The following is a 12,281-nucleotide window of genomic DNA, read 5'->3' as shown; positions in this document are numbered from 1 at the left end:
CTTAAAAGACGCTGCGAATCTTAACAGCGTTCATTGAAGCTCTGTTGTCCCGACAGGTTTGTTCCTTTCACCTGAAGGCCACTTGTGTTGTGGCCGAAACGTCGTGTGAATTTTACTGTGTTATTTTATTTTATTATTTTATTCTCATTCTACGTGACTTTACCGAAAGAACCAAAGAAGATGGCTAACATCGTTGGTAACGGATATCACAACCGGATCTGGCCACCCCCTTTCACCAACCCATACTGACCAGCACGGTGAAGTATGGTCAAACAACCCCCATGACCGATATGGCATGGAGAGGCCTTCATCCAGCAGTGGATGGCCAAAATGCTGAAAATTACGATTTTTTGTATTATAAGAAAACAAACGAAAACTTACAATAATACAGGAATACGTCTACAGAGCATAGGTAAGATATACGGACTCACCTTGACAGATCCTTAATGTAGTGTTCTAAACAGTTGCACTGCCGATCAGTGCCTATCAGTGTCCTTACAAAAAAAAATGCTTACCATGTACAAAGGAAGATGAACACAAAGGCTCTTATCAGAACGCTGCATTGCTGTTACCGAATCAAAGAAGAACAGCACTCAGGAATTCCTCGGCTCAGCATGCAATGCAGGCGGAGGCATTACAGTACTGTATTACCACTGACGTACGATGTGGTGGGGTGGCAAAGGCAAAATGTAACTTGTGCTAACCTTAATCACGTCGAACAAAGACACGCGAGCAAATGTAAAGCTCGTAGGCAATGTTACAGGAAATAAAAAAATGGTATTCACTCACAGCCAAGTACTGTACCCGGTAAACATGGGACCTTGGGCCAACGTGGGGCCCTACAGTTCCAACCACATGCCAGCATTGCATGTTTACTGGGAACCCGACTACAAAGGCATGTGTGGCCTTATGCTGTCACCGTGACACGTCGTGAGTCAGAATTCAGTTGTGTCCGAGTGATTCATCGCAATTTACCAGAAACAATATTTGCTATTTATAGAGTGCTAAGAAGACGGCAATGATACGTATTTAAAACATCCATTGTTTATACTGTAGTTTATGTGCCCCACGTGAATGCGTTCTGCCTTCGCCCCCAAGGACTGACTAGGTGAGGTGGGGTTCAGGGTAAATGTATGTCCCTGCAATGGGATTCCTCCAAGTTAATGAAGAGGCGGGCATACCCACACTTTACTCTACACACGCGATTTGCCGATCAACAGTCGTGTAACCATTTATAACTGCTGGGTGGCAAGGAGACAGGAGATTCCAGAAAGTTTGCCCATGATGGTCAAATAGCCCCCATGACCAGCACAGCATGGGAAGGCCTCTCTCGTCCGGCAGTGGATTGGCAACATGTCCATTAAAACTCCAGTGTAAATAAAACGAGGGAAACGTTCTTCTTTGATGAGCATAACTGACACGACATTAAGGGTAGTATCACAGTACAAACAGTATGTATTAGGACTGAACGATTAATCGATTTCAAATCGAAATCGCAATTTGAAGCAATGCGATTAGGAAATCGCAAAGGATGCGATTTTTTGAGATTTGAAAAGTCCTATTACTTTCTTATTAGAATTGTTTTTTTTAATTATAACTTTATTTAACTTGACAATTGTTCTGTTTGATTGTTCTATTTCAATTAAAACATTTTAATATATAAATGTTGGAAGCAATTCATATCTTAAAAATTATCATCCTTGCATTAGAATAGAGCAGTTCCTATTTTGATGGTATCATGTGGTAATGCTCCATCACGTTTTAAATCTATTACACAGTGAACATTGAACTGAAGCTTGACTTAAACAAATTTTATCGCAAATCAAATCGAAATATATCAGAAAAATCGCAATTAGATATTTCCCCAAATCGTTCAGCCCTTGTGGGCCATCCACCAAATGTGCCTGTGTGAGAACAAGACCTTTGGACTACGTTGTGACGACAATGTCCATTAACTAAAACATTACGTTCTTTATCCGAGCTGTGGTGTTCCCAATTGTTAGGAAGTGCAGGTTCAGCAACTACTTACAGCACAGTGTGCATGGCCATACACGCACACAGGATTGAACAACACTGTGCCAAAAAGGTAAAAAACCCACATTTATATATATAAAAAAAGTTAAAACACCGTTTCACCTCAATTCATATACATGTTAGAAACATGTTAATTGATGGTCAATATATATTCTTGGTTCTTTCGGTAAAGTCACGTAGAAGGGAAACAATAAAATAATTAAAATATAAAACAATAAATAGTTTTTTGATTCCCTTCTACGTGGTGACTTTACCGAAAGAACCAAGAATATGAATTCCTGCAGTGACAAAAGCTTTAAATCAAAATTTGATGGTCAATATGTTTAAGAACACGACACTCTACTGCAATTACCACAGTAGATATGTTGTAATTACTGTAAAAATTATGTTTGTATTTTTATGATCCCTTTCTTTTAACGTCAGAATACGTACTGTGCAATTAGCACAGACTGTAAAGATAAGGCAGTGTGAATGATCTCGTATGTCAATCTAACACATTTTAAGTGCCCCTTTAAGTAATTTGTCATGCAATGCATTGCCTCATTCTGATAAAACCATAAGCCCATCACCATTATACATCAGCCATGATCAATCCCCTTCAAAATTAGTGGAACATGGTACCGTGGAGGAAAGTGATTATAGCATCATCATCACCAGTCATGATCAATCCATTGGTGTACAAAGTCCTCCCCAGGCAGTCAACTTCTCCTACCATCCTTCGATATTAACAACGTCAACTACTACTGCAAAAGTTAAACACGGAGCCGATTTCATCACTCCATCTCTGCGGGAAGATTCCTCCTCGTGCTGCCACTGTTGTTTGTGGAGACGACTCCGACCTCCGGTCAATCATCTCATATACTAGTCACATGATGATCTGCTTATACGACTCAACAGTCAATATGACGACTAACTTGAACATATGGACGCTTATTTTTGCAATAATGTTGCTGTAATTTGATCTATTTGTCATTGAGTTATCTGCAATGGCAGCTACAATAAGCAGGTTTACGGTTATAAATGAGAACATTACAGTAGAGAAGTTAATTGCATCAAATAGATATTTTACAAAAACGAATTTACAAAAAAAAACAATTAGTGTACAGTACAAGCTAAACCCTGGAAAGGATTAAAAGAGGATTTGTTACATCTTCTGCACACACAGGAAGCTATATTTAACCTGTGTATGTTCTCTAATACATGCCTTCCTCTTTCTGCTAGAATATCTTAGACAGCCACCACTAGCTGTCTTATTAAACTACGGTACTTCAATGAACTGTTTGAAATCCAGAGGTTCGCCATTAATCCAGATTGAACATTAAGACTGTTGTTTTTATGACCTGTTTCTAATAAACCAAGACATAAAACCATAAAACACATTTTTCCCCAAACCCAGGCTAGTGTATTGAAGCAAAGGGTTATTCATGACCAGCATGGCATTGGGGAGGCCCTTATCCAGCAGTGGATTGGCGAAAATGTGCATTAAAAAAATAACTACAATATACATAAACCAAATGAGGCAATTTGTATTCCTTGAACAAAAATCACTGACATCAAAAAAATACAGTACCACATTATTTCAGTACATAACAGTGTTAGTTTACACAATTGTAGGGCAATTCACCGAATGTTCCTGTGAAAGAACAAGACCTTTGGACCAAGATCTGACGATAAGGTCCCAACGACTGAAACATTGGTCTTCATCCGAACCGGTGGCGTTTCAAACTGTTAAGAAAATGTCCTATCAACACAACTATGGGTTGTTTTGCTACGGCTGCATTAGCACCGCTGCCAACGCAGAGCATCGCCAACTAATGTGCATTTAATACACGTGCTGCTGCTGCTCCACCGTCCATCGCTGCAATAGTAAATCTTCGTCAAGATTTCGAGAAAACCCAAGCAGGGGTTGGCGCCGGCAAGAATGGGTGACCACCACGCACAGGCCTCCCAAAACACAAACAAACAACACACATTCTATGCTCCCACCGCTTTCAATAGCCTGCGCTGACAAGCATTGTCGAATAACCCCAATGACCTGCACGGTGACCCTTCCTCATCATCCAGTGGATTTACAACAGGGGCTGTACACGTGCAGAACAGCGTGTAAATCATTCATTATTCTTGCATGGATCGTCCGTCTTTAAAACAAAGTATCGACATAGCACTTTTTAGTAGAGTATGTAAAATGTATACAAGCAAAGCACCTTCCTTCAATCCACTGCTGGATGAGGGCCGCCCCCCCACGCCGTGCAGGTCTTGGCAGATTGACATACTTCACCACGCTCGTCGGTGCGGGTTGGTGAAAGACCAACGAATGGATACTGTAAACACTGAAGTAGGTAACAATGCGTGGATATTTGTTTGCAACTTCCCTCACGCAGACCACCACGTAAGTAGGTTAGACCGACGCAGCGGCCCTGTAACCAACCCAACCCTGGTTTGTCACACAATCAAACCACTATCCAGGTTTAAAAAAAAAAACATCCTGCTTAGCTTTGCGATGGGGTGGCCTGCCTGCAATACCACTTAAGACTTTGGAACATACGAACCTCACCCACGTACCCATGCAGTCACATCTCTGGTGGTACGCATCATGCGCATGCTGATCGTCATCTCGTGCAGGAGCGAAGGCGAGTTGTGAATGCGAGTTGTGAATGCGAGTTGTGAATGCGAGTTGTGAATGCGAGTTGTGAATGTGAGTTGTGAATGACACATCGCACGATGGGCGAGGGATGGCCGACGGCTTTGTGGTTGTGGCCTTCATCTAGCAGTGGAATTGATCATTGCCGATGATGATGATGATAGCTATTTGGCAAGGGGACTGCTAAAAAAAACACAAGTCATTGTGCAATGTGTAGTGACACACGCAACAATACCACACAATCATCGTGCGGTGTGCAACTTTTATATAAAAATATATATATAACAAAACGAACCACTCAAAGCGAACCCCCCCCCTCTCCGTGTTGCAATAAACACGACCATGTGGGGGGTCACAGCAACCGCCTCGGACAACGAGTCGAGAAGAAGGGAGAATAAGAGTTGTGTTGTTCAATCATCATCAGCAGCAGCACGCGTTGTTAAACAACAGCCCGCAACACACACGTGGGCCAACAACGCCAGGCAAATGCTTTTGGTACGAGCAAAGCTTGTTACGACATTGTTTTCAATGTCGTAACACCCCCATATCGGCGTGGCCTTACAGTGAACAACCGGCACAGGATAAGACGAACCAAGCAGACGAACTATAAAACTCTACACAGTTATAGAAGAAGCACGGGGGGACGCAACCACACGAGTACTGTACCGGATATGTAAACAAAACAGCGCCCACCACCCCGCTAGGTCCCGCGCGTGTCAATCCACTGCTAGAGGTGGGCCTTGGTGGTGGTGGGACGTGGTAAGTTGGCGTCTGCCGTCCTCACACAGCTCCACCACGTTAACCAGACCCCGTGGTGGTGGTGGTGGGACGCGGTAAGTTGGCGTCTGCCGTCCTCACACAGCTCCACCACGTTAACCAGACCCCTTGGTGGTGGGAAGTGGTAAGTTAATGTCTGCCGTCCTCACACAGCTCCACCACGTTAACCAGACCCCTTGGTGGTGGTGGGACGTGGTAAGTTGGCGTCTGCCGTCCTCACACAGCTCCAGCACGTTAACCCACCCCCCTCCAGCCCGTGACAAGACAACCTGTTTGTGCATGCTGGTCGTCTCGCCCTTCCAAACGCGCCACCAAGTCTCTCTTTGTTATCCGACCAGGCTCTGTGTGAATGTTTCGTCTCGAGACGCGTAAAGAAACTACGCTTTCGCGAAACTTAACGCAACTTTGTCCGGCTCGCGGCCGGTATACCGCCTCCTCCTCCCCCCCACCACCACCCCGGTTGTCGGCGGCGATAGAAGACGCGATGTTTAAAGTTAAAGACTCTTACCTTTGTGTCTTTCTTTCCGACCGACAAACGGGCAAGTCTTTAATAATTCCAATCAACAACGCGCGCGTGTTCGCTTTTGACGGCAAAGTCGTCTCTTCTCCGTTGGCCGAGACCTCTTCTATGGGACTCCTTCTTTGATTCCCACTGAGCCACCGCCGCCACAAAACCCGTGAGCCAACGCGTTACTTTAAAAAAAACCCCTCGCTGTGCTCGTGTATATGTTGCACGTTTCCGTCCCCCCCCTCCCCTTTCCTTACTTCCTTCCGTAGCTGTGTGCACGAAACATGTGACAACTACGGCACAGTCTCACACACACACGACCCCCTTCCCTTTTGTTAAACCCCAAACACGTGAGAGAGTCCCTCCCCACCCACTCCGGGCCCCACCCCCCCCACGTACTACCCCCACCCCCTACGTACGTCCCCCACCCCCACTCACTCACCCACTCACCCCCACTCACTCACCCACTCACCCCCACCCACCCCCACTCACCCCCACCCACCCCCACTCACCCCCACCCACCCCCACCCACTCACCCACCCCCACCCACCCACTCACCCCCACCCACTCACCCACCCCGCGACTCACTCGCGTCCGCGTTGTCTCCGGGGGTTGTGGGTGGATGGGGGTGGATGGGTGGGGGTTGTGGGTGGGGGTGGATGGGTGGGTGGAGGTTGTGGGTGGTTGTGGGCGGTTGTCTCCGGGGTTGTGGGTGGATGGGTGAGTGGAGGTTGTGGGTGGCTGTGGGTGGGTGGGGGTTGTGGGTGGGTGGGGGTTGTGGGTGGGTGGGCGGGCGAGCGATCGAGGGGGACGGGCGAGGTGGGTCGGACGGATTTTTTTTGTAGGGGTCCCTTTGGGGGGGTACTGCGAGGGTCAACGTAGTCGCTCGTTTAATAAATTCGGATTTATAACAATTTTAAACGACGCAAAGACAATGGATACTATCCCGGTGTCCATAATACAGTATACACCATAACACAATAATAATATCCGGCTTTAACTGGCTGTTGGAGGTGGGGGCCAAGTTGCTGTTCGCGATCAGCTATTAAAGTGGGATGGGTCACGTCACGCCCGGCCGCCTTTGTCTTCCTCGCGGCGATGTTTATACACCGCGCCGAGTACTCAGTTGAGGCCGAGTTGACCTAGGGGAGGCCCAAGGACTGGTTCAGATAATCGTTACTGGTGCCGAAGCTAACTGGGCTCGCCGGGTTCGTAGTGCGCTAACCACTGCGCCACCGCTCCCCACCACAACACAATCTCACACGAGGAGGATCACTTATTAACAGTTCCCTTTGTAAGTCTGTTTAATCATTTACTTCGCAATATCTGGTAGCAATAATGCTTCTACATTGAAAAAACGTGACTTCAGAAACCCGTTACATAGTTCACGTAAAACGTAAGCTTAAAAAAATTAATGTAAAATAATGTGTAGTACTGCATACTTTGTACAAGTCTCAATTATATCTTCTTAATCTCTCCCCCAAATAATTGGGAGGTTGCCTCAATTAAAAATCACGCACTGTTCCGTTAATGCTCTACACATTATGTGAATACATACTGCTCGTACCAAACGCTGCAGTAAAATTGCAAGAATACTCCAAGTACCCCCACCCCCAACTTTCCCTTTACAAACAAATTAACACACAACCCCACACACACTCAATAACAACACATTGCTGCAGCAAACGGGCGACTCACGATTGGCTGGATCTCTCCCCCCCCCCTATTGCCCAATCACAACGGCCCAAGTCGATTTCAGCCAACCAGCGACATCCACACCGGCGAGATGAGAAGGGCAGCAGGTGGCGTGATGGTTTTGCCCTGACATCCGTGTGGACAGCTGGGTTTAAAAACGTGTTTATTAATTCCCTCCCTCCCTCCCCACCCACCCAATCAAACCTAAAAATGTAGACCTCTCTCACACACACAGACATTGATTGGGGGTGAGAAATGCACAGTGCCTTAGCCAGACATATAAGCGCCTAGCCTTTCACGTGGCACAAATGAAAGTTCTCCATCGAGTCGTAACAAAGATGCATGGGAGAATTAAGAAGTTTTATTACCAATATGGCCCGCCAGCCTGTGTTTTCTCACAGGCTGTCGGGCCATTTTATTGTACAGGATGGTCCAGATATCCTGTGACCCCCCCCACATTTAATGATCTAAAACGTAATATTTTTAAATTTAGCTTTATTTGAAACAGAAGTTAATATGCAAAGGGACAAAAATGTCAGGGGTCTATTAATTGTGAGTCACAAGATATCTGGATCACCGTGTACATAATTTGAATCAGCAGCAGCCATGGTCAATCCACTGCTGTAATAAACTCGTTTAAAAACGTTTTTTTTTAAACAACGGTTTTATTAAAAACTTTGTTTTAACTCAGGGTCGAGAAGTACATCCATGGCGCCTGAGACACGCGGCGCCTGCGTTTTGTGCGAGCCGATTCCACAGTTTAGCGACCGCAGCGTTTTTGACCTACACATACAAATATATATCAATAATAATGCGTCCACACAAAATGTAAATTGCTTTAAAGTAGCGAATTAATTGATGCCGATTTTGATACAGGCATGCATTGTCACCGGATCTGAGCACGTGTGCAAAATGTGGAATTGATTGGACAACGGGAAGTGGACGAAATTTTGATGACAAGATTTGACCCAGACAAACAGAGGAATCAAGTTAAGTAAAACCTTTGAAAAAAGCCATCGCCAACAACCGCCACGCGCCACTGAGTGGCGGGGACGTCGTCACGGCGCCCGTGCCAGAACCTGGTGCACTTTGAGGCCACGTGGAGTGTCGAAGGCTCGATGCTGACTGGAGGTCACGAGAGAGTCCCAGGTGTCATGAGTTGACTTGGCTCCTTTGCTGTGTCGACTTGCTGCGGTTTAGTCGCCCGACGCTCTGCTCGTTGTTGTGAGCGTCGCTCCTCCGCTGTTGTTGGAGGGCGACTGCCTCCAAACGTCACAGTTGCGTCCTTCACAAAGATCTCCCATGTAGCCTTGAACAGACTGTTGAGGCAAGTGCTATGAGCAGGCACCTATGACGGCCGGCATGGCACACGTGGAGGTGAGTGGCCAGCACCATGCCCGACCGCCCTTGTCTCCAAAGTGGCAATGTTTACGCATCGCACTACGTACTAATTTTAGGCTGAGTCTACCTAGGGGAGGCCCAATACCGGCTCAGATCATAGTCGCTGGTATTGACCGCGAGCTGGAATCGACTCCGCGTGGCCGGGTTCACGAGCTGATGTCCCATCGGACGGGTTTCATTCTATCACTGTCACTCCCCGTCATCCTTCACCATCGTCCACCATCTCTCCTAGCGACACACGTGCTGCCCAAACCCACGTGCAGTTTGAGTAATTAACACGCACACGTTCTCTAGTCCGCGTTTTTGCCCGTCTTTAAACGTCATGGTTTTAGGTCAAGTTATGTTTAGGGCATTGTGGGATAATGGGAACCCAAGAGCAAATAGCAAGCCACATTATTTTATTTCGCTGCTATCTATATCTGGATGTTGTGGATAAGAGTCTGAGCCGGTACAACCACGTGGTTCGGGGATGACACGTGACCACTTGATGACCCAGGTGATGTGCTGCAGTGGTAATAGGATGATGGAGTTTGCGTGTCCTCCCTGTGGTCGCGTGGATTTTTCCCCGGGTCCTCCGGTTTTCCTCTGCACGTTTAGAATCAGCATCACGCGTTTAGAGTGGTTGGCTGGTATAAATGTCAACATGATAAACCACTTAATTGGGCTATCAATTGTGGCCAGGTCGCTTCTAAAAAATCGCGAAATAGCTCAGTGGGCCTTACTTGGTAAAATAAAAATAGTTTAGTTGAAAATATGTTCATGTACAGTACTGTATATGAAAATGTAAAAAAAATATAATATTTAAAAAGCTGTAGCAAGAGAAACAGAACTGATTTTTATTTACAGCCCTTTGTCAAACTACGTGGATAAAGGCCTCCCCCACACCGTTTTAGTCATGGGGGCTGTTTGACCATACTTCACCACACTGGTCACGATGGGTTGGTGAAGAGGTGCTGGTGGTAACCGAGCTGAAATAATCTTAAAGGATGGTGGTGAATTGTATATGAAGCAGGATTTAAGATGAGAACAGCGGGGCGATACGGTTACGTACATCAAATGCGACTTATTGTTTACATATTTTGTGGTGCATTGGTGTTTCTGTAACTTAAACTTAGTCATTGTACGATAATTATCAGTCTAAACTTGCACTGCTGGGAAATGTATTTTCACATCGACTTGTGTTTGCGCAATGTTTTAGACTTCTATGGAAGACATAATAGTTGTTTTGGTCTCATTGCTATTTGCTTCATCGCTGTAATTTTGTAATGTTGGTGACCCAGATCTGTCTTGCGAAGGAGACTCTATCCTGGTCTCTCGAGTTCTCTCGAATGATTAAACGACGAACTTGAAACCAGAACTGGATGTTCTCCAGCCAATTACTGTTTGACGCCTGGATTAAAAAAAAAAACTGCTGTAAATGAAAGTGTTAAGCGTGCTGCTCATGCTGATGAAACAATGGAGTATTCCGTCATTGATAGGAATTTGATACGTACGTATTGTCACTGTTGTAATATATTGCAAGACGCTATGTAATTTAAAATATAGAGTACTATATATCATATTACGCTACATTGTACAAAGTGTCGTGTTAAAATAAAATTGGTTATGAATGTAATGTTTGATACGTATGTCAGGACACAACGTACCATTAAATACGAAATTACAATGAAAGCTTAAAATAAATGTAATGCTATCCGCATGACTTTTATACGAGATCACACATAACTTGGGGATAACTTCAAATCACCTGATAATTAAAGGTGTCCTAATGAGATAACGTGAAATGCAACCGTGTAATTATTTTCAACCTTGAAATTGCCTCCTGAAGCCACTGTTAGCGGAAGAGAGCTAAATATGCGGGTATTTGGCCTACTCTTCCATGCTGGATAAGACGTCTTGGAAGAGTTTGGAGTACCCACACTTTACCCCACTAGACACGACCTGCTGATCGACTAACTGCACGTAGCCATTTATTATATTATACTGCTGGGTGGACAGAACCGAAATAATCGAAGAAACTTGCACCACTGTTTCAACTGCCGCCGCATCTGTAGATCGAATCGAAGTGTCGACCTCTGGATTGTAAGTCGTGTGCTGACCATGACGCCACGGGCAGCATCCCTAAATGTGTCCTAACGTGAATAAATGATGGTCATGCAGTTGAAGGAATGGTAATTCATAACCCTAAATAATACTCATACCATAGACTGATGGATGTTTCATTGCTTCAAAAAGAAAATGTATAAAATTAATATTCCTCAGCACACAGCTGGACAGCACATTGCTGGAACAACAAATAGTTGGGACGTTACCACTGCACTTGGCTCATAAGTCTCACTCCAGATTTCCTCAACAATGTCAACACTTCTCACTTCATGGCCAAGGTTAACACTGATGTGGTCAAACCACCGCCTTGACCAACGTAGCATGAGGAAGGCCTTTATCCTGCAGTGGCTTGACAAACAGTAGTGGATTTGATGCATGCATTATAGCACAGGATTCACGGACGTATACAGGTTATTCACGTCTTTAAAACTGTTAAGTGGGCTTGGGTAGGACACGTGACGAGATGAGACGCTGGCCGGTGGTCAATAATAATGACAAAGTGGCATCCAAGGAACGAAACGAGTCCGATAAATTTCGTCCACAGAGGAGATGGAGCGATTAAATCAGTTTATGTGCATGTACTAAGCGGATTAATACATCACATGATAGAGATTTGGGAAGCTTAGGGAGGCCTAAATCCAGCAGTGGGTTGATCATGGCCGATGACTGATTATATTACAACAGGCCGTGTGTATATATCTGCTTACACCATTAGCGTATTCAGTCGGCAACAGAAATTGATTTGTGACCGAGGAAGCGCGCCACTGTATCCGAGGATTAACAGATTAGCGTATTTGAAAACATTGTTTTACTGCAGAGGACGCACAATATTTTATCATGTCATATCCAATTCCAATTCAAAAGGTCAAAGATACGACGCAACTGCATGTAACTACAGCACAAACATAAACACTGACACGTACAAGGATTTCAGTGGCATACTGGAGGCCTTTGAAATGCTTGCACGTGCTGCACAAGATGTCCATGCTATCACTAAACCGTGCCAGCTTTCTGTAGTGTGGGGGCATTTTTCGTCTTGCTGTGCCACTGACATACAACCATTTGTATACAATGTAGGCTGAAACTGAGATTCTATTCTACCGGCCATGCCTTATCGTT

The 12,281-nt window shown here is 45.1% G+C and overlaps 1 protein-coding gene across 5 annotated transcripts in view; it reads right to left on the bottom strand.

Moving 5' to 3' along the window:
* The window catches only part of LOC116941255 (uncharacterized), a 66,213-nt gene extending 59,921 nt beyond the window's left edge, over positions 1–6,292 (bottom strand). For 2 of the 5 annotated variants that reach the window (XM_076066354.1, XM_076066355.1), the window contains exon 1: positions 5,961–6,292. The gene's annotated coding sequence lies outside the window, so the exon portion shown is untranslated. The remainder of the gene's footprint in view (positions 1–5,960) is intronic. The other 3 variants (XM_076066351.1, XM_076066352.1, XM_076066353.1) reach the window with 2 other exon arrangements.
* Positions 6,293–12,281: the final 5,989 nt, after the last annotated feature.

Source organism: Petromyzon marinus, chromosome 11 (assembly GCF_048934315.1).
Source record: "Petromyzon marinus isolate PM22_M1 ecotype Great Lakes invasive population chromosome 11, UKy_Petmar_22M1.pri1.0, whole genome shotgun sequence".
In the NCBI taxonomy this organism is placed as follows: Eukaryota; Metazoa; Chordata; class Hyperoartia; order Petromyzontiformes; family Petromyzontidae; genus Petromyzon; species Petromyzon marinus.
This window is presented reverse-complemented; position numbering and strand designations above follow the sequence as displayed.